Below are 27,878 nucleotides of genomic sequence, written 5' to 3'. Positions count from 1 at the left end.
CTCTGTGCAAGCCAGTAACATGACGAGATTTGTATTCTGGAAAGGTTACTCTAGCAGTAAAGTAGAAGGTGGATTTGGCAAGACAGGAAGGATGACTTCCCTCCTGGGAAACCAGTTAGGACTGATACACAGACAAGCTCCTCCACAGTCAACCCAGTGCTCCAGGTCGGCTTCAGTGTTAGGGGAAAGTACATTTCATTTGAATTTCTGCTTCTTGAATTCCTGTTGAGGGCGGACATTCTTAGGTCGATTTGCCATACTGTTTGATTGTGTGGGACTTGCCTCCTATGACCTAAAAGTTCTTCATACAGAAGGACTTTATCATCACAGGCTGCAGAAATGATAGTGACCTATGTATAATTCAGGTTTATGTCAGAGCTCATAGACTTACAAGAAGGGCAGGTTGGTCCTGAGTCCTTGGGACCAATTTGAGGCTCCTAGGCGCATCATCCTCTGCCCTCTCTGACCCTTTATACTACCTGCTAAAGCAGGCACCAGGACCAAGGCCTTGGAAATCACAGCTCAACAAGCTTGGGCTTGCTGACTGGAAAGAGCTGTAAGAGGGCTTATAGAGAAGGTCACTTTTCTGTCATTTGGGTTTGGAGTTAGGGGCTCAGGGTGTGTCAAACTCAGTTAACCCAGGGGAACCTTTTTGATAAGGAGCAGTTTTGTTACAGGTGAAGGTCAGTTAAGGCTGTAGCTGACTGCAGGTTACAAGCATTTGTAGAGTGGCAGGGTATGTGTCTCCCCACGCCTGACTCCCAGTTCAGCTCCACTCCAAAGTTAACAGCATCCACTTGTGGGCCTAGCCTATCCATATATTTAGTAGTTTGCCAGCCAGATAGCCTCCATGGCTTCCTGACGTAATTTCAGACAGGGGTTTGCTGAGACTGTACTAACTGGAAAACCTTTTCTTTCTCTTTGTTTAGATTTATTTATTTATATTTTATGAATATGGGTGTTTGCCTGCATATTTGTCTGTGTACCACATGTGTGCAATACCTACAGAGGCCAGAAGAGGGCGTTGGATCCTCTGTAACCAGAGTTACAGATGGTTGTTAGCTGCCATGTAGACACTGAGAACGGAAACCCAGCCCTTTGGAAGAGCAGCCAGTGCTCCTAACTGTTGAGCCATCCCTCCCACCACTGGAAAACTTTTCTTAATAGTTGGCTGCTTGACATGCTGCGGGGTTTTGTTTCTCTCGGAAGGCTTTATATGCAGTGCATATAGTGTCCTGACTTCCACCCTAACAGCTATGTGCAGGGTAGTTTGGCAGCTGAGTGCAGCACAGTGGCTGAGTAATGAATCCACTGGCCCTTTACAGCATGTCCATCAGGAAGCCACAGGGACCTTAGCCTGTGTTTTATTCTGGATTGTTTCTCCTTGTTAAATCACAGTTGTTTCAGATGTCAAAACATTGCCGTCATAGTCAGCAGCCTTGCCATGGTGTCCTACATCCATAGTTATGTACTTGCTTTGGATGCAGCCCTTTTTTGCTGTTTAATTTTACACAAAGGCCAGATGTGAGCTATGGCATAGAATTGGATGAATTGACCCACCAAAGGCCTTCCAAAAAACTATTCTGTTACTCCTGATGACTATATGGGTAGGCAATTAAAAGAAAGAAAGGAAAAAAAAAAAAAAAGATCATAGATATGGGGGCTGGAGAGATGGCTCCCAGAGGTCCTTGGTTTGATTCCCAGAATCCACAGAGCAGCTTACAACTCCAGTTCTAGGGGATTCGGTGCCCTCTTCTGGCCTCCTTGGGCACTGCATGCATATGGTACACAGACATACACGTAAGGCTAAATAAATAAAAGAAAAAAGTCATGGATATATCTCGAAAAGAGACAGTTTTTTTCCTCTTTTGAGATGAAGTTTTATTACCTTTCCCAGTTGGTCTCTAGTTCCTTGATCAAATGATCTACCTACCTCAGACCCCTGAATAACTGAGCTTACAGATGTATGCCCATGTGCCAAGCTAAAAAGTACTCTTTTTCTTAGAAATTACCCCCACCACATGAACACATACACACACAAAACAAAAACAAAAAGATGGCTGGAGAGATGGTTCAGTGTTAAGAATACTTGTTGCTCTTACAGAGGACCTGGGTTCTCTTCTTAGTACTTACATGTCAGCTCACGACCATCTGTAACTCCAGTTCCAGGGGATCCAACATCCTTTTCTGACCCCCAAGGGCACCGGGCGTGCTTATGGTCATGTACATACAGCAAGAAAACACTCATGCACATTAAAGTAAAATAAATAAATCTTTTTCTAAGTTAAAAAAAAAAAAAGCAGAATCATGCATAAGTTGCTTATACCACTAAGATTTTAGCACATTTTGGGGTTGTCTTCCAGGCTTTCCTCTTTGCATCGGTATACATTTCATGTATTAAACTCTGGAAACTATTTTTTATTTTCATGCACATTTGTCTGCTCTAACTCCTCCCCCCACCCCCCACCCCGACTCAGCAGCCAAATACGTCTAGAATGGCACAGCACTCTAGGCTGCAAGTCCCCTTGTGGGATGATGCTGGTGACTCCATCAGAGTTTCATGCTTTAGCCATGCTTTGGGCCCAGGTCTTGTTCTTTAAGTACTCTCAAGGGTGGTAGGTCATCATTCTTTGCAAGATGGATTTGATTTCTAAAAATGAGCCGATGATTTCCCACATCCCATTGTTGCCTCCCCTTTGCAGCCCAACTTGAGATATGACTGTAACAGCAGATTAGGTTTTCCAGGGAAAGGAAAGAAGATGAGAGTAAATATTCATGAGTTACTAACTATGAGTTATAGCTACACTAAGCTGAATTCTAGGGCTCTGTAGAAACCTCTGTGTAAGTATGGCAGTAGTTCCCCAAATGGTGCTTAAGTGGGCATCAGAATCTCTGGAGGACTTTCCTTAAAATGTACATGAAGCCAGGATTGATGGAGAGGGCGCACCACAGAGAATGTAGTCTTTCTCTGTAATTGAAGTGAAATTGCTCAGTAGGTACCCAGTTACTGTTCCTCGTTTATTCCATACTGCTCTAGTTTGCTTTCTAGTGCGGGGACCACAGAGGAAGGCTGCTTACCTGCTTGCTTGCTCTGGCTTACTCAGCTTCCTTCTTATGTATAGTTCAGACCCACCTGCCCAGGGATAGCACTGCCCAAGTGGCGTGGGCCCCCTCAGATCGGTTAGCAATCAAGAAAATGTTCCAGAGACTCAGCCCATAGAATGCCCACAGGCCAATCTGATGGAGGCAATTCCTCATGTAAAGCCCCTTCTACCCAGGTGCCTCCAGCGTGTATCACCCACTAACCAGCACACTTACTGATAGAACCTTGATTTTGTTTGAAGTGGCTTTTGTCCAGTTAAAGTATTCCCTTCTCTGGGTTCCCTTGTAGCTAGGAGTGGTGACCTGTATACTCTGGCCTATAAGCTGGAGGTAGAAGCTCCTAGGGAAGCACGCCTTCATAAATTCCTCCAGCCTTTGTATTTTTTCCTTTCCTGCTTTCAGGTAGCAGCAACTGCCTTGCAGCCTCAGGCCAGTGACAGCAGCCACATAGTTCTCAAGTCACTATAGCATCATGCTACCTGCTTCAAGATTTCCTCTTGTTCCATGAGAAAAATAAACCTCCATCTGCTTAAGCAAATGTTAGTTTTTAATTGCTTGCAGCTGAATGCAATCATAACTGATAAGGTAATGTTTTAATATTTTACAAGGGAGAAATATATTTACATATTGTGTAATTAAAAATGAAAAATAATTTAAATCCCCACAGATTTCTGTGCCCCACATCAGATGTACTGAAATAGACTCTTTGGGCTCAGGATGCACATATCTACATTTTAAACAAACTCTCCAGGCAATTCTGGTACACAGGAAACAGGAGAATCATTGTTATACTCAATAGTATGAGTCCCATTTTACAGATGAGAGCATTGAATCATGCTAATAAAAGATACATGTCTGTATCTGTGTCAGTACACACGTACAGGTGCATGTGGGGTGTGTGTGTGTGTGTGTGTGTGTGTGTGTGTGTGTGTGTGTGTGTGTTTGTGTTTGGAGGGCAATGGATGAAACCCAGGGTCTTGGGCATGCTAGGCATTCATGCCACCACTGAGCTCTACCTCCCTGTGACCAGTATCCCAGTAATTTTAAGTGAGGTTTGACTCTGGACTTAATACCCTTCCTTACTTCTCTACCCAAGGAGACCTGGCTTTCTGCTCAGCACAGCCAAACAACTTCCAAAAGGATCCTCCAAAATAGAAGGTCCCCTCTCGGTGCAAGTCTGACACCACTGTCCAAGGACAGAATCACTGCCACGTCTCACCCAGGGATGAACGTGTGTTCTATAAGTTCTTAGTTTCTTTTTCTACCTTTGAAACAAAATTCTCTGAAATTTTGTTTTCTCTGTAGGCTTTCTAGGATTTAGTCCCTTAAAAATGACTATAGTTTCTTACCCATGAAGGATAATTACAGTCTTTTATCTATCATTGCATCAAGACAGTGGTCAGCCATACACATTCATAATAACACACCAATACTTTTTAAAAAAATGGTTTTGTTATTTTTATAGAGGCTATGGATGTCAGATGCACCTGGAGCTGGAATTACAGGTGGCTGTGAGCTACCTGATATGGGTGCCGGGGATTGAACTCAGGTCCTCTGGAAGATCAGGACATAGGACTTAACAGCTGAGCCATCTCTCAAGCCCACAGCAGTGTTTTTATCCCCCCCCCCTTCTGTTTTTTTGAGACAGAGTCTCTCTATTTAGTCCTGGCTGTCCTGGAACTCACTATATAGAGCAGGCTGGCCTGGGACTTTCAGAGCTCCCCCTATCTCTGCCTCCCCAGTGCTGAGGTCATACCCTAACACTAGTGCTTTTGAAAGGGATCTTGGGATAAGGCACCTGCCGCAGGCTGTAATAATTTGATATATATGAGTTTGGGAGATCTGTCTGACAAAAATGGTCTTCTAACAGGAAGGAGGAACTTTCATTCTCTGAAATAGGAGATACCGTTGTGGGTAGAGTGTAGTCCAGTATTCCATAGCTGAATGTGAATCCACCATGCTTCAGGATCTCTGATGTATTTCCAGATGCATTCAGACAACTCTGAAGCTCTATTATTGAGGTTCCCTTATGCATTCAGTCTTTAGGAAGTTCTTCATTATGTTGCCGTTTAAGGAGGTCCTTTGTGGGCAAGAAGAGAAGGTAGATTTCTGTCTCCAATGGTAGCTATTGTCATGTGCAAGGGGCTTGAATATTCAAGGCTCCATGACAGACCTTTATTGTATTTTATTTGTTGTTGTTTGCCTGTTGTTTTGTTTGTTTGTTTTGCAGTAGTTAGGGGTGGGATCCAGAGCCTTGCATGTGCTAGAGTTAGGCAAGCACTACTGAGCCTCAGCCCCAGACCCACGCCTTTGTCTGATTCATGTTGTTTGTGTTTATTTGTCTGAAATAGGGAAGCTGAGATTGCCTCAAACTTGGAATCCTCCTGCCTCTGCTCCCAAGTGCTTGAGATTATAACTGTGCATCAACTAAGCCAGATTAATTCATTTACTTCTTATAAAAGCTTTGCAAGATGTCATTGTTCCTGTCCCATGGATGTGGAAATCAAGGCTCAGAGAAATTTAGTTGTTTATCACACAGCATAATCAGATTGGAGCTCAGGCCTGTCTGACTACAGAGATTCTGCCCCAGCTCTGTGTAGCTGCTTCAGCTGCACCCAGCTTCAAAGTGTGGCAGGGCAAGTGAAGTGTGGTGGAGGAGAAAGGGTCTCCAGACTGGCCTGGAACTTGTAATCCTCCTCCTTCAGCCTCCTGAGTGCCAAGGTTACAGACGTGGGCAGCCATGGCCAGCTAGGAGGCCTTGTTTGATTGAGAGAATTGGGGGAAATATCTGTAGAAGAAACTGCATTTAAAGGTGTTAGGGTAAAGCTGGACATGGTGGGACAAGTAAAAATGAACAAGGACAAGGTTGGTTGCATGCTGGGAATGAGGACGGTGCTTTGATTGACTATAGTTCCTTGTGGGGTTGGGGCAGGAAAAGAGGCTATGAACGTAACTGGGGCAGACTGTAAAAGGCAATGATTACCTGGCTGAGCAGAATGTTTTATGTATTGTGTTGTTCATTTATTATCCCTTGATATACAAATGACTGAAAGCCAGGAGCAGTGGTGCTCACCTTTAATCTCAGCACTTGGGAGGCAGAGGCAGGTAGATCTCTATGAGTTTGAGGCTAACCTGGTCTACAGAGTGAGTTCCAGGTCAGCCAGAGCTACATAATGAAACCCTGTCTCAAAAACAAAACAGAATAACTGTAACCATTCCAGTACTCAGGAGGCTGAGGAAAGAAGATCTTTAGCTCCAGACTATCTTGGGCTACACATCAAGATCTTACTTCAAAAGAAAAACACAGTTATTTGTATGTATGTGAATGATGACAGTAAATTGCAGTGTTAGGAAAAAGAACTTCCCGAGTATTAATGGAATGCCTTTTATTCTACCATTAATTAGAAAGTAAGGATTATGAAACTCATTGTCTTTCCCATTTTGCCTCAGCTACCAGGAACCCAGGAAGCCTAATTTAATGACTAACATCAGTAACTGTCCTACTCACTGATTCTTGGGAAGTAGTCTCTTCTGTTGTTTCACGTGGCTTACAGTCATCTTTATGTTATTTCCACTGCAAATAAATGATTGTTAAAAACAACCCTGAGTTCTTCCTGTGGCAGTAGGATACATCCGTGTACCGTCACAGAGAGAGGCAAGGTGGGACAGAGCGATGATGCAGCAGTGTTTGCTGCAGATGTGCCACGCTCCTGGCACACTGAGGAGCTCCTTGCAAGAGAATATTGAGAAAGGTGTGCTGTCTTGGACGAGTAATAGAGTCGCTTGCTCCAGAGCCCCCACGAGTCTCTGGGTGTTGCTGGGAAGGGCAGGAGGGGTATATGTTGGCAGGAGGGGGTGCTCCTGTGGTTGTCTTCCTCCTGCCATGTCACTGTATGCCTGGACCCCCCTTTTGATTTCTTTCTTTTTTTTTTTTTTTTTAATGGCTCCAATGGGCATTTATTTAAAGCGAGGCATCTGCAGAGCAAATAATTCTTAAATTGTGATTCAGGTTGAAACAACTTCATAAAAATACACTGAGACCAGGCACATCCACAGATCTCAACTACAAGATCACTCCTTCACCCATTCTTCTTTCCCTTTTCTTTCCAGAATAACCTCTTTCAGAGATGGTTCAAGGTAGAATTGGTCCTCCTCATATTTTGTCCACTGCTCCATGGACAAGATCTGATACCTCATGGTCAGGTCCAGGGCTCTCTTAATTCGAAACATGCTGTCATTATAAAGATCCCCAGGAAGCCTTCTTGCGGCTTCTTTCACATCTTCAGCCTGGTATATTGTATCATCTCGCACTACCCCAGTCTGTTGAGTCCTGCGCATTATAATCCCAGTTTCAGAAACCATCCAGCCGCTTGCTCGACACTGCCGCTGCAGCTCTGCCCGCCACTTTGACCCGAGAGTGAAGCGCTGCCTTCTCCCCTTTGATTTCTTTTGCAAGTCTTCAATTTGGTGGTTCTCTAGCACCACCTCAACCAGCTTTGGGGGGTCGTTAGGCAAATGAGCTAAACAAAGCTTGTGTGTTCATGGGTCTGGTGCATTGAAGGTAGCTCAGCAGAAGGACTGCATGGTGGGTAGAATGGTAGCATTTTTGTCTGACAGGGCCTTGAGGAGAATGCATGGGCTCCTATCAGAGCATCCAAGTGAGACCCACCCTCCTGCCTTCCTGGGTGTACAGGCATGGACTCTCTGCAGCGGGTCTGTGCTGGCGGTTTTCACAAATACACAGAACCAAGCTTTCCCTAGAGAGCTGCTGCACATTAAGGTAAAACTTTACCTCAGGCTGGGCTACTGTCTTGCTATTTGTGGGCATCCATATTTTTTTTGTTTGTTTGTTCGTGGTTTTTTGTTTGGTTTTGGTTTTTTTTGAGACAGGATTTCTCTGTGTAGCTTTGGAGCCTGTCCTGGAACTCGCTCTGTAGCCCAGACTGGCCTGGAACTCAAAGAGATCCGCCTGCCTCTGCCTCCCGAGTGCTGGAATTAAAGGTGTGTGGCACCACTGCCCAGCTCCATATTGTTTTTAATGTTCATGTTAATAGCTACAATGGTTTGATTTGGGTGAAGAACCTGTTGAGAAGATATGTGGAATTGTGTGAGAGAGCTTTTCTGGAAAAGTCTTGCCAGATTCTCAAACTTTTTTTTTTTTTTTTTTTTTTTTTTTTTTTTGGTTTTTCGAGACAGGGTTTCTCTGTATAGCTTTGCGCCTTTTCCTGGAACTCACTTGGTAGCCCAGGCTGGCCTCGAACTCACAGAGATCCACCTGGCTCTGCCTCCCGAGTGCTGGGATTAAAGGCGTGCGCCACCACCGCCCGGCCCTCAAACATTTTATTTAAGAAGAGTTAAACACTACTGCTCTGAAAAATGACTGTCTTTGAATTTTTTCCTGGCATTCTAAAACGTCCTATTAGCCCTGTCCCCAAGCCTGGTGCTCAAAGCACCTGTAAGCAGAAGGGATGGAGAGACATTTGGATAAATAAGATGGGTAAGAACTAGGGGACTAAGGTCCTGGACTGTCTAGCTGTTGCCCTCATGAGCCCCTCAGGCTCCAGTGCAGTCTAACATCCTCCCTGCACAGAGCTACTCAGCGGCTAGCATCCTGGTTGTCGTCTTGCTCCTGCTTTTCACCACTATATCAGCTGAGGAAAGGCTTGCTCTCCCCCTGTACTGGGGAGCAACTATGAGGAACCACAGCAGTGAGACTTGTTTGCTTGCAGAACAAATGAGATTTTTTTTTCCCCCTCCGGGCCTCAGCTGGGGTCTGGACAGGAAGTCTGCCTGATTTTCTTTCACCTTACTGGCTTCACAAACCCACGGTTGCAGCTGCACTTTGTGAATCAGAATTGGAAGTATTGTTCTCTGGTTACCACCAAGGAATGCCTTTCCTGAATGGTTCCTGTGGGTGTGAGTAACTCTGAAGGAAGAATGTCCTGAAACAGAGACAGTAGCTATTTATGGTTTATTCTTTTGGTCAGACATCATTGAATACCTACTGTGTGCAGGTAGAATTCACGGTATACCGGGAAAGGCAGGTCTATGTGAAGACATTACCTAAGCTGTAGAGAATAAGCAAGCTCATCAGAGGAATCCCAGAGGGGCACAATTAATTCAGCAAGTGCACCTGCGGGGGTGGCCACCCCCACTAATAAGAGGCCATTGAGCTGGATGTTAAAGGGAGGATGTGGCTTCTGCAGGCTCTTCTGACCCTTTCCATTATGGAAGCATGCATTTTTACCTTGTTATTAGTATGCACACAATATTTCATGCTGCTGCCTTTCTGCTTAGCATTCCTCTGCTGATTTCCACTTAGCAACTAGGCCAAAGTATTTATCATTTTTAAAAGCTACACAGCATTTTTGCCTTATTGATGTACCCTCACTGCATAGCCGCCCTCTCATTTGTTGGGAAAAGCGGAGTTTTTCTCAATTACAAATCCTTGCAGTTGGCTCTTCCTCTCCCTCTTCCCTTCTTTCCTTTGTTCCTTAGGAATTCATGGCTAGGTTAAAGTTATGAATGGCTTTATGCTTTGTCCTTGCTTTTTTTTTTTCATTATAGAAAATTCCAAATATACATAAGAGGAAAATGATGAGTATAATGATCCCCACATATTAGTCATGGAGCCTCAATAATAATCAGTTCATGGTTATTATCATGCCAAAAATAAACTAGTCCTAACTCTTCACTTTTTTTTTTTATGGTACTAAAAATGGAACCAGGGTCCTCATCCACACTAAGCTTCAACCACTAAGTTATATCTCCAGTCTATCATAATTGATTCCTAATAGAAAATATCTAGTCATCCAAATGAAAGCTGACAGTTTCCCAGTGTTTATTTGGGGCCAAATTGCTTTTTGTTCCAGGGTGTTTGCCAGGGAGGTTTTGCTTGACCTACCAGTTAATGACTAGGATTTTTTTTTTTTTTTTTAATCAAGAAAGGATCTGTCGGCCTGCAGGACTTGGTCTCCAAAGGAGTGGAGGGGAGGAGGGGAGAGAGAGGTACTGCACTCGACTCCTATGGGAAACGTGGCTGTACCACCCCTTTCACATACCAGCTTGAACTGACAATGTGTGGAGGTAAAGCAGTGTCTGGCCTCTCCCCTTGAGACCACCCCATTAAAGCAAGCAGTATCATTCTGTCATTTTCAGCACTGAGAAAAGCTACATAGATATTAAATTTCTCTTTCTACAGTAGAAATTCCAGAATGCTAGGAAAATGCCTACTCCCTACTGTATTTGGTCATTCTGTTGGCATGTTTCTCTTGGCAAGCTTTGTTCTGTATTGTTCAAGGTGACCCAGTTAGAACTAGTGTTTAAAGTCATGCTGGCCTCAGTAAGTTACACAACCTGTGTGGGATTAAGTCTACTAGCTCTGCATATTTTACAAGGAAGTACATGCTTGCATGGAGTCTCCTAATATTTAAATATGGTTACATTTGAGTATACTCTCTCCTGTTTGTTCTGTGTTGATATTTCTGATTTTTCAGTGTGATGGATAGGAAGAGCTTCCTAAATAATTCAGAGCCCTGTTGTATTTGCCATCTCAGACTGATTCTCAGTTTGGGCCCCTTGAATTAACTAGGAGTTAACAGCATCCTGGGTGACCTCCTCTGGGACAAGGAGTGTTGTTAGCAGGGAGGCTGGTCAGGATGAAGTGCCTTGAGAGATTACTGGGGGTGGCAGCTTTATCCTTAAGAGAAGAGAATCAAGGCATTCAATGAAAAGTTTGCTGTGCTCAGGCCAGCCTAGGGACTTGCTGTTTCATATCTTTCTATTTTTTCCTTTCCTTTGAGAACTTTATTTGCAATACATAAAAATAAATGAAAACGTTCAACTTAAATTGAGTATCACAAATGTAAGAAGGTACTGCTATCATCATTCTAAATAATTGGTATAAATTGGTTTTTTTGGTTCCTTTATCTGCCTTGCTATTTCTGATGGAAAAATTAAATGACTGTTTTTTTCACATGAGGCCCTAGGTATGATCACTACCAAATGTCTATGTCATGCACGCAACCCCTCCCCCGCCCCAGTACCAGGTTTCCTTTCCATACAAGCTTGCCATTTTATTTCTTATTCTTTTGTTTGTTTGTTTGTTTTGTTTTGTTTTGTTTTTTAAGGCAGGGCTTCTCTTTGTAGCCCTGGCTGCCCTGAAACTCACCCTATAGACCAAGCTGGTCTTGAATTTAGAGATCCACCTGCCTCTGCCGGGAGTGCTGGGATCGAAGGTGTGCATCACCACTGCCTGGCTTATTTCTTGTTTTTTTGTAGTGTAATATCACTTTAAAAAAAAACTTCTACTTTTCTCTCATTTTATAACAGGTTTTGCCAGATGTGGCAGTGCATGTCTTTAATCCCAGCACTGGGGAGGTGGAGGCAGGTGGATCTCTATGAGTGTGAGGCCAGCCTGGTCTACATAGCTAGTTCTGAGTCAGCCAAAGCTACACAGTGAGACTCTGTCTCAAAAAAAAAAAAAAATCCCCTATCCCAGAACAAAAATAAAACAACAAAAGATTGCCTCTAAGTCAAATACTTCTACATATTCATTATTTTCACCTTTCCCCCATTTCTCTGAAAGGCATTTTCCATTTACATCCTTTAAAAAATTAGTTTAGACTTTTTTCTTCACATCATTGCAAAATGTTTCTCTCTGGTTTTTATAGCTACTTACAATGTCTGTATAATATCCAACTGTGTCACTATTCCATGATTTACTTAACCACCAATTTTCTGTTGAAGTTTTTTTTTTTTTTTTTTTTTTTTTTTTTGGTTTTTCGAGACAGGGTTTCTTTGTGTAGCTTTGCGCCTTTCCTGGGACTCACTTGGTAGCCCAGGCTGGCCTCGAACTCACAGAGATCCGCCTGGCTCTGCCTCCCGAGTGCTGGGATTAAAGGCGTGCGCCACCACCGCCCGGCGTTCTGTTGAAGTTTTAAGAAATATATTTATTTATTATTTTATGTATACGTGTGTGTGTGTGTGTGTGTGCTTGAGTACATGTATGTGAACTACGTGAGTGCAGGTGCCCACAGAGGCCAGAAGAGGGGATTGGATTCCCTGGAACTGAAGTTGCAGTTGGTTGAAAATCACCCAAGATGGGTGCTGGGAACCAAACCAAGGTCGTCTGCAAAAGCAGCAGTTACTCTTAACCACTGAGCCTCTTCATCTCTTCCACCCCTGTTTGAGAAATTTTAAGAATTTTAAATAGTACTACATTGATTATGTTCCAGGTAGGTTTTTTTCTTTTCAATAGCTTCAGATTAAGATAATTTGTTTTTGTTTTTGTTTTTTGAGATAGGGTTTCTCTGTGTAGCCCTGGATGTCCTGGAACTTGATTTGTAGACCAGGCTTGCCTTGAACTCACAGATATCTACCTGCCTCTGCCTTTCAAGTGCAGGGATTAAAGGTGTGTGCCATCATGCCCGGCTTAGATATAATTCTTATTCACTTATTTAAAGTATAGGGTTCAGTGAGTTTTTGTCTATCCTGAGTTGTACAATTATTACTACAGTTATGGAGAACATTTCCATCATTCGTGGCCATTAACACCCACTCCCTACTCACATTCCTAGGCAATTGGTGACTTGCTTTCTGCCTCTGTAGATTTACCTGTGGTTACAAATTTAAAACTGAAGTCAGGTGTAGTGACACATGCCTTTAATTGCAGCACTCGGGATAAAGTGCTCATGGAGGCCAGAAAAGGAAATGGAACTAGAGTCCCCTGGAATTGGAGTTATAGGTGGTTGTGAGCCATCGATGTGGGGGCTGAGAACTGAATCCGAGTCCTCTGCAAGAGCAAAAGTGATCTTAACTGCTGAGCCATCTCTCAGCCCCATTTTAGCCATTTTTAAGTGTACCATTTATATTCTTGTGTGGCCACCACCACCATACGTTTTCATAACTCCTTCATCTTTCTGCACTTACAGTCTCCTCCATTTTTCTAAGTTCCTGGTAACCAGCATTCTCCTTTCCCTCTATGCATCTGACAACCCTAGCCACTCCTTATAATTGAATCCACACAATATTTGTTTTTTTGTGACTGGTTAATTATACTTAGCATAATGTCCTCAGCGTTCAGCCACGGTATGGCACAAATCAGAATGAGACCTTTTGGGGGCAGGGTCTCACTATGTAGCTCAGGATGGTCTGAAGCTTGTAGTCTTCCTGTGTCAACCTTCTGAGTGCTGGGATTACAGGTGTGCACCACCACACGTGGCTTCCACATCTTTTTAGTGCTTAATGAGGTTCTTTTGTATGGATGTACCATATTTGTTCCTGTTCTGCCCATGCAGTGGACATCTGGTTTTATACTTTCTGGCAATTGTGACAAATGCCACTGTCTTAGAATTGCTATTGCTGTGATGAAACACCATGACCAAAAGCAAGATGGGGAGGAAATGGTTTATTTGGCTTATACTTCCACATCACAGTTCATCATCAAAAGATATCAGGACAGGAACTCAAGAAGGGTAGGAACCTGGAGGCAGGAACTGATGAAGCCATGAAGGAGTGCTGCTTACTAGCTTGTTCCTCATGGCTTCCTCAGCCTGCTTTCTTACAGAACCCAGGACCAACTTCCAAGGGATGGCATCACCCACAGTGGATAGCTGGGCCCTCCCCCATCAATTACTAATTAAGAAAATGCCCTACAGGCTTTCCTACAGCCTGATCTTATGGAGGCATTTTCTCAATTGGAGTTCCCTTCTCTCAGATGACTCTAGCCTATGTCAAGTTGACATAAAATTAGCCAGCACAGCCACCATGAACACTGATGAGCTAATTTATGTATAGAAATGCTTTCATTTCCCTTGGGTGCATCAGTAAGAGTAGGATTGCAGAACTGTGCATGGCTTTTTTCCCCTTAGTGTATTTATTTTTATTTTGAGCTTTGAAGAGATTATTAGGTCCAAGAATAATAGCCTTCTATGACCTCAGAAAGATTTTTTTATGTATTAATTTTTAAAAACAAACCCCAACCTCCTTTTCTGGCATATCCCTTGATACCTGTTGCCCAGATTGTTTTCAGAATTGTGAAATTCATGTTTCCTTATCAAAGCATAATATGGTTCACTGTGACCTTCCCAGAAGTGGGCAGTATTCTGTTCAAGATACATGCTAATTTCAATGTAAATGTTTGGTTTCACTGTTTTGACTTGGATGTTTTTATTACTGACTGGTCTTCCTCTGTTGATTAGGCCTCTGGATGAACAACATTTGAGCTAATATCTGTTTCTTCCCCAGATGTGTTGCTTTTGGTGATGCCACAGGTACCTTTGGGTGCTGCTGATCCTGTGATGGGGTACCCAGTTCTGAAGAGCAGCTCTTTGTGGGAGTTAGTTAAAGCACTCTGACACCAGTGAGCACACCCAGCACGAGCCCCTGGTAACTTCTGGAAGGCTTTATCCTGGCTTGGAATTTCATAGTGGTTCTTTGAGGCAGAAAGTAAATCTTCCTGTTCAGTTTGGTTCATGGCGATGCTTGTGGCCCCTGGCTGCCTCATGGAGTTGGTTGGTCCCTGGCTAGAAGAGCATAGTTAAGGTTTCTTCACCCACTCCCTAGGTGGGAGTCAGGGCAGCTACCCTGTTCTACCAGTGGGAGGCTGCGCTGCTGAAAGCCTTGGAGACATCAAGGCCTTTTTCTCTTGAATTCCATCTTTCTTCAAATCCACTCCCTAAATACACATAAAGTGCAGTTCATAGGAGCGGGTGTTCTGCTCAGTTGCAGGGTGCTTGTCTAAGACAGTCAGTACCTTGGCTTTAATCCCCAGAGAAACACACACACACACACACACACACACACACACACACACACACACACACTGAGAGACAGAGACAGAGAGACAGAGAGAGAGACAGAGAGATCAACCTGTGTTTACAACATTATCTGTAATAGTCCAAAAGTTGATATATCTCCATATGATGGAATATTTGGAGCAAAGACTCAATGGTAGTACTCTTGACTGGCTTGTGTTGATCCCCAGCACTGACTCTCTCCCTCTCCCCGCCCCCCCCTCACACACACACACACACACACACACACACATTGTGATTCATATTTATTACACCCTATTATATTCTTGGTTTCATGTTTGTATCACTAGTTTGCCTAGTGTACTCTGAGGAGGTATTCCTATTATGCCCACCTTTCAATGACTAAACCTAGTTGGTGAGTGTGTGAAATGTGCCCTGTGTCACAGTGAGCCCAACTGCTTCCCTGTCTATCCGATTAGAAAGCATGCCCTTGACCAGTGTGGTGTCCTGGCCCCTTACTTCACTAAGCAGTTACAGTGACCTGTCCCTGCTTCTGCACCTGTCCTGAAAGGAACAAAAGTATTCTCAAGAGATGTTTGTACCTCTCCCTTTGGCTGTCAGGAATATCGAGCTGGAGAAAGAAAAGGCTTCCTTGTGCAGCTGGAAGAGGAACTTGGCACATCTCTGATAACTTCTCAGACCACTTTGCAGAAAAGAAGCCAAGATGCAATGGCAAGATCACCCTTGATAAGGACTGCTTAGCTGGACACACCTTCTGCTCTAGTTAACTCTAAACTCATGTTAGGACTGTGCAGGTGGACCTGAGGGAGTGTCACTGGACCTCTTTATTGGTCCCTATTCCCAATGTGGCCACACTGAATAAATCTTCTCTCTCTGCTTTTCACTATTATTTAGCTCTATAATTGGCCCACTGAGGATCACTGGAGGAGCCTGGCGTGATAGGGCTGCAGGGTCTGCTCTGACCCTGACTCCAGTAGCACTTCCTGCTTACAGTCTGTATAGTAAGTACAGCCACTGAGCTGTTCCCACAGTGATTTGTCTCAGGCACCCCTATTGAAAGCCCAGACTGCAGGAAGTGAAAAGACTCTTCTAAGTTGGTCTTCACTCTTTGCCTCCCTGACAGCTCTGCTCCCCGCTCCCCACCCTCCAAATTCCTGCTCTTCCACCTTTATATGTACCTCCTCTCCCTCTGTTATCATTGCTAATCACTCCTCATCTTTGGGACTGCTAGTCTACTTTTGTGCACACCCCATGCTGACACTTGTCCCTCATGTCCTAGCTCTCTGCTGGCAAGTCTGTGGTCTGCTAAACTCCCCAAGCGCAAAGGCTCTGTTCCCATCACAGCCTAGCACAGTGCCTGGCAGGGAGAGGCCTCTCAGCTTCATGTTTGTTAGTTTGTTGTGTGCTGCTGGGCTGAACCTAGGCCTTCAGTATGTCAGGAAAGCACTCTACCACTTACACTAGCCCTTTAGCTCATGTTTTGGACTTAAACTAGAAAGTCTCTAGGTGGCCTTTCATATTTTCCTTCCCCAGTGAATAGTACTCCTGACTCCCCTGAAGAAGACTGTAATTAGGCTATCTGGTGTATTCTCTTAAAGAACTGTGCTCACTAGAGGCACACGGGTGACGTATGTAGGACCGTGATGCACTCTGAAGAAGAAGTTGGTAGCCAAGCCTGCAGGGGAAAGAGGAGAAGCAGAAAAGATGTCTGGGATGTCCCCTACTCCCACACCAAGCTAGCTGCTAGGCTTAAGCCAGAGCTCTACCTAAGCACTGGGTTCCAGAGGACTTCTATTTTCTCAGTCAGCAGGAGAGAGCAGCCTATTTGGCTAGGAGAAGCCATCCTCGCAGCCTGCTGGCTTCTTCAGGGGCCCCTTCTCCTGGTGGCAGCTGGTGGCTGTGGTGGTGGCCACAGTGTTTCCATCCCAGCCCTCCGGAGCCCCTTTCTGTACTCATTTACTCCACACACAACATATTCCACTAAGTACAAAGAGGAGAGCACGTCAGACTTGTGGCCCTGCACCTGGAGAACATACCCCACATGCATTTTAAGTCTGTGGATTCTCCTTAAGGGAATTCCAGTTGAAAAAGAACTTGGGTCAGCAGCCTTGGGCCTGTGTGGCTAACAAGCTCCTATTTTCTCTGTTGTTGGGCTGGCCTGAAGGGCCTCTTTGTTTGGGGTAGGGGTGGATGTGATGCCCTAATGAGGCCCTGTGGAATCCTGGCTCACACACAGCAGCCTGCGGGATGGAACTCTCCAGGCAGGAAAGCAAGTTGGTGAGTTTGTGGGTTTGTCAGGCTTTAAAGAACATGGAACAGTGTTAAAAGGGTGAAAACTAACTGGAGTATTGTATTCTGGGTTGGATTCAGCACAGAAAGGATGCAGAGCAAAGGTTGAAGAAATCTGAGCAGTGTCTGGAGTTTAGCTAATAGTACTACACCGTGTTCACTTGGAAGTTTTGACAGATGCACGAGGGTTATATAACATGCTAACGTGGGAGGAAACTAACATGGGAATGCAGGACTGGTGGTGCAACTTTTCAATAAACCAAAAACTACTTCAAAATAGAAAGGTTATTAAGAGAGAAAAGGGCAAGGGAGGTACAGCACGTCCTCTGCACGTCCGAGCCCTCACCTGCAGAATTAGGAAGGCTGCTGCAGTCTGCTTCTTTGCCCCTGCTGTTCTTTGTTTGGAGACAGGTTAGGTTACAAGACCAGGTCCACCAGGAGGATATGGGTCCTGTGGTTACCGGAAGCTCCTACCTCCTGCTGTGCATCATGGGGGGGACTGGTAACTTCCTAGGCCTCATTTTCTTCATTTGTTAGAAGTTACAAACCTGACTGGAAAGGAAAGGGAGACTGAAACACCTAATGTATGTGGAAAAGCTGATGAGAGAGCTGAGGATGAGCCCAGTGTTCACACAGTTGCCCAGCGTAGATCATGCACAGGTCCCATCCCTGTGGCCCAGACTGAAGTGTGCTTGGTAAGCAGCAGTTTTTCATCGTCCTGCTTTTCTGTTGAAGAGAGGAGTGTGCATTCCTTGAAGATTTAGATCAGTAGCTTTGAGGTCAGGAGGCTACCTGGGGCGGGGGTCTAGCTGTGGGGACTAGCACTAACAACACTGTACCTCCTCTCCCTCTTGCTCACCTCCAAGGGCCGTGAAGTATGGCTCTTTTTACCAGCTGGTTCTGAATCCTTTAGGGGTTTAAATATTTAGATTCACTTTAAAAATCGTGCTGTTGTTGCTCCTTCACCCTAAAGATGAAACGAGCCAAGTTTTGAGGCTTCTTCCTGCTAAGGGAGCTCTTTCTATGTCTTCCATAATGAGCCAGCCCTTCCTGCTCAGAAACCCAGAACTATGAAAAGGCTAAGGACATTTGGGAGCTGCTAGGCGCTTGAAGCTGGTGAGCTGTTCACCTGTAGGTGGCAGTGGTGACACGTGAGTGCTGAAGGAGGTTTGGAGGGACTGATGCTGGCAGGGAGAACCTTCAGAAAAGGAGCAGGAAGAACAGAAGGATCAGCCCGTGGTACGGCTATGGAGGAGGGGTTCTTTGGGGCGGGGGTCTGACAGGTGTTTTCTCTATAGTATTTGGTTTCCCTTCAGGCAACCCTGTGAAAGAAATCTGTTGTTACTGTATTTTGCAGATGTGGAAAAGGTCTTGTGACTACCCTGGGGTATCCCAGTCATGGGAAGGACCAAGACTGCAGAGTCTGAGTTCACTGCTATCCAAGGTTGCCACTGTGATGCATAAATGAAGTGCATTTATTCTGCCCTGAACTACCTAGTGCCTGCTACCCAGGGGGCAGCCACCTAGGCCCTGCCACCTGGGGTCTCTGCAGAAATTGCAGTCAACACTTTACATTCAAGGGTCCTGGTAGTACAAGACCAGCCTCTTCCTTATGCAGGAGATGGGGTGGGATGGGAATTGTGAGACAGGCTCTCTATGTAGCCTAAGCTGATCTTGAACTTGTGATCCTCTTGCCTCAGCCTCCCAATGCGGGGATTATAGGTATGTGCCACCATGTCCCGCAAGGTCAGCCACTTAAAGACACAAAGATACCCTCCTTCCATTCAACTTCAAGTGTAGGTAGGGTGGAGAATGTTCTGATGAGCCAGTAAGAAAGGTAGAACTTCTCAGAACACAGCATTGCCTGGAAAGCTCCATGGTGCTGTGGCCCATCAGAAGGCCCAAGTGAGGTGGGGGCTCTATAGTGCTAGGCTGGAGCAAAGAGCCTAGGTCAAAGGTGAGCCTGGATCCCCATGTCACTGCTGCTTTCACCTCCAGCAGACACTCTGCTTCTCTGTGGACCAGAGCTCAGCTGAATCTCATTGTGGGCTCTCATGGTGTGGTTGTGTTTGATGAAGTCTAGGCCAAAGATGATCATTCTCACAACTTCTATTCAAGAATTGGAAATGCTAGCTAGGATAGTTAAGGAACAAAAAGAAACATAAGACATCTAAATGGGAAATAAATAAATAAATGATAGGTTTTGGAGGGTTCAGAAACCCTGCCATGGCAGCCATCAACACATGAAAGATGCTATCTGCTCTTCTCAAAGGGTTTCTGTGATCAAGACATCAATGAGTTTCTGAGGTGACATCAAAGTGGTCCATAGCACCCATGGGAGATGGGACCTTTCCTGTCATCTCTGTCAGAGAGCCCAAGGATGGCAGGGACAGTAAGATTACTGTGGAGGTTGACAGTTGGAGGAAGTTGAATTGTGGAGACACAGCCTAGCCTCCTCGTTTCTTTTCTTGGGAGAGAGCAGACTTTTCTTGGCGGTGGAAGATCCGTACAGTAGACGAGTCTACAAGCAGACTTTTATCACTCGGTGCTGATTTGTCTTTGAAAAGACCCAGCAGTGAGCTTTACATCCCAAGGAAATGCTGAAATTCTTTTGAATCGTCGAAGCTAGTAAATTGGATTTTATTCTGTCACATATTTGTAAATTTTATTTTTATTATATTTGTTCATTTGTGTGTAGGAGGCAGAGCATAGTTTGTAGGAGTCTGTTCTATCCTATCATGTGGGTCCCAGCGACCAAATTTAGATCTTTAACCTTGGTAGCAAGCACCTTTACCCAACGAGACATATCACCAGCCCTCTGTCACATATACTGAAGAAAAGTACACTATCAAACATTTTCCTGTCCTCTGACAGCTGCTTCAATATTCTTGGGGGCCGCTTTTATATAAATAGAGTTTTTGAAATGTGATTTATTTGAATATTAACTTTTTTCCAATAAAAAATAAAATAATCATGAATATGTGTGTGCGTGTGCGTGTGCGTGTGTGTGTGTGTGTGTGTGTGTGTGAAAATGGGAATGTATATGCCACACTGCATCTAAAGGTCAGAGGACCATTTTCAGGAGTTGGTTTTCTTCTTCCAAGAGTCTCTCTTGTTTCTGTCACGCTGAATACTCAAGACCTGCTGGCCTGTAAGCCTCTGAGTTTCTAGCCACTCCTCTGTGTCTGCCTCCCATCCTGCCGTAGGAATGCTCACCCCAAAATGAGACTTTGCAGGGTTGTGGTGGTTTGTATGCTGTGAACTACAAAATACTGCCGTAAGAAGCCAGGTATGGTTATGTGCAAAATACTCAAGAGGCTATGGGAGGTTGCTTGGCCTGAAATGAAGGTTGTGTGTGTGGTAAGCAGTAATTTTCATTCTCTCCTGGTTTTCTGTTTAAAGGGATGAGTGTGCATTCCGTGAAGATTTGAGATCATAGCTTTGAGGGCAAGAGGCTGCTGTGGAGACTGACATCAGTACTGTGCCACCTCCCCACCTCCTGTCCAAGGGCCAAGTACAGCTCTTTTTACTAGCTGGTTCTAAACTCTCTAGAGCACTGGTTCTCAAATGCTTCCTTCCTAATGCTGCACCCCTTTAATACAGTTCCTCATGTTGTGGTGACCCCCCCACCACCATAAAATTACTTTTGTTGCTACTTCATAACTGTAATTTTGGTACTGTTATGAATTGTAATGTAAATATCTGATATACGACTCCTGTATGAGGATCATCTGACTCCCCCCAAAAGGGTTGAGACCCGAAGGTTGAGAACCACTGCTCTGGAGGTTTAACTATTTAGAATTATTTTTTAAAAATTGTGCTGTTGTTGCTCCTTCACCCTAAGAAGGAACAAAGCCAAGTTTAGGGACTTCTTCCTGCTAAGGGAGCTCTTTGTGGAATTGCCTGGGTATGCCAGGGCAGCATATCAAGACTGTCTCAGAATGTCCAGACAAATAAACCACACACGTACATAGACACATAGTGTTGAAAGAAATTAAAGACAAAAATAAATGGACAGACAATTTTTATTAAGTGGAGGGGAAGACAGTATAAAGATATTATGAGTCTGGTGGTAGTGGTGGCATACACCTTTAATCCCAACACTCGGGAGGCAGAGGTAGGCAGTCTCTGAGTTCAAGGCCAGCTTGGTCTACAGAGAGTTCCAGGACAGCCAAAGCTACATAGTGAGACCCTGTCTTGAAAAAACAAAAAAACAAAAAATAAAAACCAAAACCAAACCAAACCAAAACCCAAACAACCCCCACCCAAAAGAGAGTATAAATTGTAAGCCTTAGGAGAAAAATCATATTGATTTAACAAGTATTTCTTGGATCTGACACTAAAAATACAAGCAACAAGAGAAAAAAATAAATGTGACTTCATCAAAATGAAAAGTTTTGGTTGAGTGTGGTGGTGTACAATTATAATCCTAGCACTCAGAGGTAGGAGAAAGGGGATCCCAAGTTCTAGGCCAGTCTATGCTATACAATGAGATCCTATCTCAAAAAACAAAAACAAAACTGTTTATGTGTTAAAGAATATTTTCAAGAAAATGAAAAGTCAACCTACAAAAATTGGAGGCAATATTTGCAAGTAATATATCTGTTAATGAACTAATATTTAGAATATGTAAAGAAACTTCAAAACTTAACCACAGGAAAAAACCAAACTACCCAATTAAAAGAAATGGGCAAAGAACTTTAATGGACGTCTCTCCAAAGAAGATGCACAAATGGCTGGTAACTATGTGTTTACATGAACAGATGTTCAACATCACAAATTGCCAGGGAAATGCAAATCCAAACTCAGGATTCTACTTCACATTTGCTAGGATTACAAGATTGATCTCAGTTCTGCTTCAAAGGCTTGGATATTTACTCAGTGTTGTCCCATCTGGTAACAAAACCCAAGTTTGGATGTGGTGGTGTTCATCTCAGACAAATTCTGAAACTGCCCCATCATACCTCAGTTTATGAGAGAGGGCCCATCACCTTTTAAACAAAAGTTTCCTTGAATCCGTATCTACTGTGCTAGTTTCTTGGTCAGCTTGACATAAACCAGAATCATCTGAGGAGAGGGAACCCATATGATCAGGCATCTTCTTGATTAGTGGTTGATGAGGGAGGGCCCAGTTCACTGTGGGGAAGTACTACACCTGGGCAGGTGGGCCTGGGTATAAGAAAACAGCCTGAGCAAGCCATGAGGAGCAAACCAGTGATCAGTGTTCTTCCATGGCTTCTGCTTCAGGTCCTGCCTCTAGATTCCTGCCTTGAGTTCCTGTTCTGACTTCCCTCAGTGATGGAGAGCCTGAAAGATATAAGCTGAAATAAACCTTTTCCTCCCCAAGTTGGTTTTGGTCACTGTGTTTAGTCACAGCAATAGAAATCAAACTACGACATGTACTGGTACTCAAATGATAGATAAATGGCTTCTGTATAAATGGGAACTGGCCTTTTTTTTTTTTTTTTTTATATAGTATTAGAACTCACGTATCCAAATCAAAGCTGTACTTACCAGCAGTGAAAGCACGTTTGCAAGGATATATAGCTGGTTCCTAAAACTTTTGCACAGATGTATTCACTGGACTTACTTTTTCCAGAAAGAGTATCTCTGCTAGGCAGCGGTGGTGCATGCCCTTAATCCCAGCATTCAGGAGGCAGAAGCAGGTGGATCTCTGTGAGTTTGAGGCCAGCCTGGTCTACAAAGTGAGTTCCAGGATAGCCAGGGCAACACAGAGAAACCCTGTCTTGAAAAACAAAACAAAACAAAAGAGCATCTCCATCTTTTCACCCTTCTTTTTCATCATGCATGGTTCCAGTAGACCCTTCACCACCAAAGTTCAGCCACTCACAGGTGGTGAGATTCTGCCCTTCTGATGAGTATAGAACCACATGGGAGCTTGAGGCACTCTTAACCAGGGTCCACGGAAGGTACAAGTGTGACAGGCACAGAGGCAGGCAGTGCTGGATCCTTGTATATAAGATGAGGAGTGGATGAAAAAGTACTTTAGCATCACTAAGATTAAGAGCCAGATGGGACCGTATGGTGCCCTGCCTGTCAAGGAAATCAGAGTTTTGTAGGAAGGCAGCTGGTAAAGACAGGTAGACGGGCACCAGAAGGAATGGTACAAGGCCCTCTATCATTTTGAGCTAGAAGACAGTGAAGACAGAGGCTCTGGAGAGTTAGAGGTCTCACACAGTCCCAGGATACTGCAGCCCAGGGCTCCTCAGAGGCAGAATAATGTCAGTTTACAAAGCCTCACCGTGAAATGATCTGAGTGTGTAGTCCCTGTTTTTCCTGAGGTGTCTCAGTACCTCACTCTGGGGTCACACACAGAAGAGGCACATCTGTGGCTTAACCCTAGCAGCTGCCTCAGCAGGAGGCTCATCTTGAAGCAAGGGACCTGACTGTGAGACTGTACTTTTGACCTTTCCAAGCCAGCCTGGTGAGAGAGAGGCTCCCTGGGCGGGGACACTTCACCACATCACAGAACTTGGGTTATACACACCAAGCTTGCCCTTTGGTAAAGCCACAAGGGACACAGATTGGGAGGCTTTATAGAGGATTTATAAATCAATGAAGCATCATTTCTAAGTTTGGTTTAGCGGCAGAATCCATTAACCTATACTCACCCTCTCCCTTCCTCTGATAGTACCAGTAAGGGGTTCAAAAGCATGGCAACTTATTCTCAGGGTCAGCACGTTTATTTCAGTTACTGGGATTTTGAGTTTTTCAACCAAATGATACTCTGATTAGAAGGAACAACCCCAAAAGAATCCTCCTTTATTCTTGCTTCTCTGGAAAGCCACACCTGCTGAAGCCACGAGGGAATCAAGGCTGACAGAGCACCTCAATCAATTCTTATTTTTCTTTTCATAAAAGAATTTCCATCAAATGGGAACAAAGTTGTGTCTGACTGATTTCCGGGACCAAGGCCACTCAGTGTGGCCTCCCTTATTTAGTCTGGTCTCCAAGCCAGACAAGAGCAAAGTTCATTTCTTTTGACACGTAAATTGTCAAATCCTAAAATAAAACCCAATATATGGTAGAAACCCAGTCCTCCAGGGAACACTGGGCAAACCTTCTTGCTAGCCATGAGCTGGGATGGATAAAAACTAATACAACAGGGACTGTGGCTGCAAAATGGTGAACTTCCCAGTGCTGTGCTAATGGCCAGGAGCTGGAATGAACAGAATAAGGCAATCGTGCACCTTCCACCATATCATCCTAATATTGTTGCCATAGCATTTGTTTCATTCAGAAAAGACTACCTGGACCTGGGCCAGGATTTCCTCAAGCCCTGACCCTGACAGCAGTGTTCATACTCTCTGGAGCATGGTTCACTTCCCTACCCACCGCTGCCATCCTCCAGTCCTAAGGCAGCCCTGCTGAGGCGCTCACAGTGGGTTGGCTTCTTGGCTGCCATATCTACACTTGGATGCTGTATATACAGACTTCAGAGGCGCCAGCACTAGAAGGCGGAAGAGTACTGGTTAAGCATTTTGCATTCAGCGACATTCTTTTGGTGAGTCTGGAGAAGAAAACAGCCAAATTATCTCCCCAGTCAGCAAGTGTGGGCAGTAGCCCAGAGTTATCAGAACAAAGAAATAGCATTCAGGGCACTCCAGGCCAACTTGGAGAAAGAAGAAAATGGGGTTTGGGTGGGTAGGAAGCGCATTGGGTAACAGGTCCAGTAATGTGCAGTGAACTTCCTGGATCGTTGTTGCTCTCAGTGGGGTAGGAGTAGCCTCTATGAAGCAGGTGTTCACACAGCTGTTGTTGCCTCCTGCTTCAGCTTTCTGACATTCTTTGTGAACGTTAACTGCAGAAGTTCCATGTCCGTTGAAGAGACAAACCTTTAACTTCTTGGTCCTGCTTTATGGGTTCTTTTCTACAGCCCCTGTCTGTACCCTTCCCTTAAAAGGAAGGGTACAGCTAAGTGCAGTGGCACATGCGTTGAGTCCTAGCGCTCGGGAGGGGGAAGTAGGTGGATTTCTGAGTTGGAGGCCAGCCTGGTCTACAAAGTGAGGTCAGGACAGCCAGGGCTATAGAGAAACCCTGTTTTGAAAAACAAACAAACAAACAAAAACAAAGCCAAAAGGCAGACAGCAGAGCCTGAAGAAGGTTCAGAAAGTGCCCTCTGACCGGGCTACAGACTCCAGCGCAGTCCTTTCTACAACTTGAAGGCAAAGTAAAGCCACATGGTCTAAATGCCATTTCTCAAGATTGACAAGGGCCTGAGTTGTCTCACACACCATTTTGGAAGCTAAGAGGAAGTAAATGATCAAGACACCCACATTGACAGTCCAGCTTAGGTGCTAGCAGATGATGGCCACACACTCTGGGTGGTGTGATACCTGTACCCTAGTGCCAAGGAGGAGGATGCATCTGCTCCTCACCACACAGTGACAGTCTCTGCATACAGGGCAGTGAGAGTGCACGCCTAGAGGAAAGTGCAGGGTCTGCCTCTCACTGCCCAGCTATAGAGCACCAGCAGAGGCCGCCGTCTACAGCAGTGGTCCTTAGACTTGGTTATATGTCTGTTTCACCATGAGGCTTTCCAGAATGATGGCTGAGTGCCTCCATTCGTCAGTTCAGAATCTCTGGGTATGTGTGTTCTAGACACTCTCCGGAAAGGTCTCATGCTGGGGACTGCTAGCTTAGAGGAAGGAATGTGACCCTAGGCCTTCATCAGACCTAAGTGTGTCACTCCCCAGTGCTAGACTCTGGTGATGTGGTAGTGTTACAGTCTAGGCTTCTTGATCAAGTTCGTTTTCTCTGCCAGTTAAAGAATTAAACGGCAGGAAAAACCTCAAGTGCAGCAGGTAGCAGTAGAGATGTCTCAAGCACTGCAAACAGAATCAGCATTTAAAGGAAGCAGTTTATTGTGGGTGAGGAAACACACAGAGTGTAAGACTCCCTGCCAAGCAGAGGGGTTCTCGGAAAGTCGAAAATTCAGTCTCTTCTTGAGGGCTGGGTTATTTTATTTTGTTTTGTTTTTGTTTTTCGAGACAGAGGTTCTCTGTGTAGACCTGGCTGTCTTGGAACTCACTCTGTAGACCAGGTTGGCCTTGAACTCACAGAGCCTGCCTCTGCCTCCTGAGTGCTGAGATTAAAGGTGTGCGCCACCACCTCCAGAGGGCTGTATCAGCAGGGGGCCTGATGGCGGGAGACAAAAGCTGCCAGGCTTTTATCTTAAGTCAGAAGGTTAAGGTAGAAGCTGGCAATCTTGGAAGTTCACTACCTTTATTACCTAGCCATGGCCCCTATCCCTGTCTGTCTGCCTATCAGAGTCTGTCTAACTCCTGGTCCCTCATTAGAAAAAGGTGAAAGAGAGTATTCCTTGCCATCGTGGGGGCCACAGCCCAGAGAAAAAAGGCGTCAAGTAACCAAGGGTCTAGTTCTGATCCCGAGCCCATTTCTTCTGAGTCTTATGTTTCCTGTCAACAGACCCCAGTTCTCTGTTCTCTCCAACCAGAGAGCCCATTGATCTAGCTATACTTTTTCTTCCTTTCTGGGTGATTTAAAATGAATCTCTCTCTCTCTCTCTCTCTCTCTCTCTCTCTCTCTCTCTCTCTCTCTCTCTCTCTCTCTCTGTGTGTGTGTGTGTGTGTGTGTGTGTGTGTGTGTGTGTATGTGTGTGTGTGTGTGTGTGTGTGTGTGTGTTTGGTTATGAATATGTGCATCTGAGTTGCAAATGCCCATGGAGGATTGAAGAGGGTGTTGGATCCTCTGAAGTGGGAGTTGTGAGCTGCTGCTTGACCTGGGTATTGGGAACCAAACTGGGATCCTCTGGAAGAGCAGTAATGCTGCCATAGTCACTGTTCTATTGTTGTGAAGAGACACCCATGACCAAGGCGACTTTAAAGAAAGCCTTTAACTGGGGCCTTGCTTACAGTTTTAGAGGTTTAGTCCATTGTCATCATGGTGGGGAGCATGGTGGCACACATGTTGCTGGAGCAGTATCTGAGAGCTACATTCTGATCCACAGACCTAGAGAGAGAGCCTGTGTCTGATAGGACTTTCGCCCCTGGATGATTTTTTTTTCCTGTCTTTTCAAGACAGAGTCTCTCTGTGTGACCCTGGCTATCCTGAAGCTCTCTCTGTAGACCAGACTGGCCTCACACTCAGAAATCCACCTGTCTCTGCCTCTTGGGTGCTGGGATAAAGGTGTGTGCCACCACTGCCCAGCTTGGATGATGTTTTTTAAAGTTGTTCTATGTATGTGTAACGAAGTGTACCGTTTTAACCATTTTGAGCATACAGTCCTGTGGCATTAAGTGCATCCCCATTGTGCAGCCACCGCGACCGTCCATCTCAAAACTCTCTCATCTTCCCAAACAGAAACTCTGAACTTACTGAACACAACTCCCCATTCAGTCCCTAGCCATCCCACTCTGCCTCCTAACTGATGGTGACTACCCTAGATACCTCACAGGAGTGGGATCTTACATAGTTTGTCCTTTGAACCTGGCCTCTTTCACTCAGAGCAGTGTCTTCAGGGCTCACTGATGCTGTAGCAGGAGCCAGAGTTTCCTTCCTCTGTACGACTGACAAGTCTATTGTGTGTACATTTTGTCTCTCCGTTAACCTGTGGGTAGGTAACTAGTCAGCTTTCACCTTTAGAATAGTGTAGATAATTCTGCTGTGAACATGAGGATACATGTGCCTCTGGGAAAGGAAGTACCCAAAACAAAATTTATGGATTTT

The 27,878-nt window shown here is 44.8% G+C and overlaps 1 protein-coding gene and 1 pseudogene across 3 annotated transcripts in view; one reads left to right on the top strand and one right to left on the bottom strand.

Moving 5' to 3' along the window:
- Tom1l2 (target of myb1 like 2 membrane trafficking protein) overlaps nt 1-27,878 on the top strand; it is a 126,239-nt gene that overhangs the window by 38,637 nt on the left and 59,724 nt on the right. The gene's annotated exons all lie outside the window — the stretch shown is intronic.
- Nucleotides 7,174-24,594, bottom strand: LOC131916070 (cytochrome b-c1 complex subunit 7-like; annotated as a pseudogene).

The sequence above is a fragment of the Peromyscus eremicus genome, chromosome 8a (genome assembly GCF_949786415.1).
Source record: "Peromyscus eremicus chromosome 8a, PerEre_H2_v1, whole genome shotgun sequence".
NCBI lineage: Eukaryota > Metazoa > Chordata > Mammalia > Rodentia > Cricetidae > Peromyscus > Peromyscus eremicus.
This window is presented reverse-complemented; position numbering and strand designations above follow the sequence as displayed.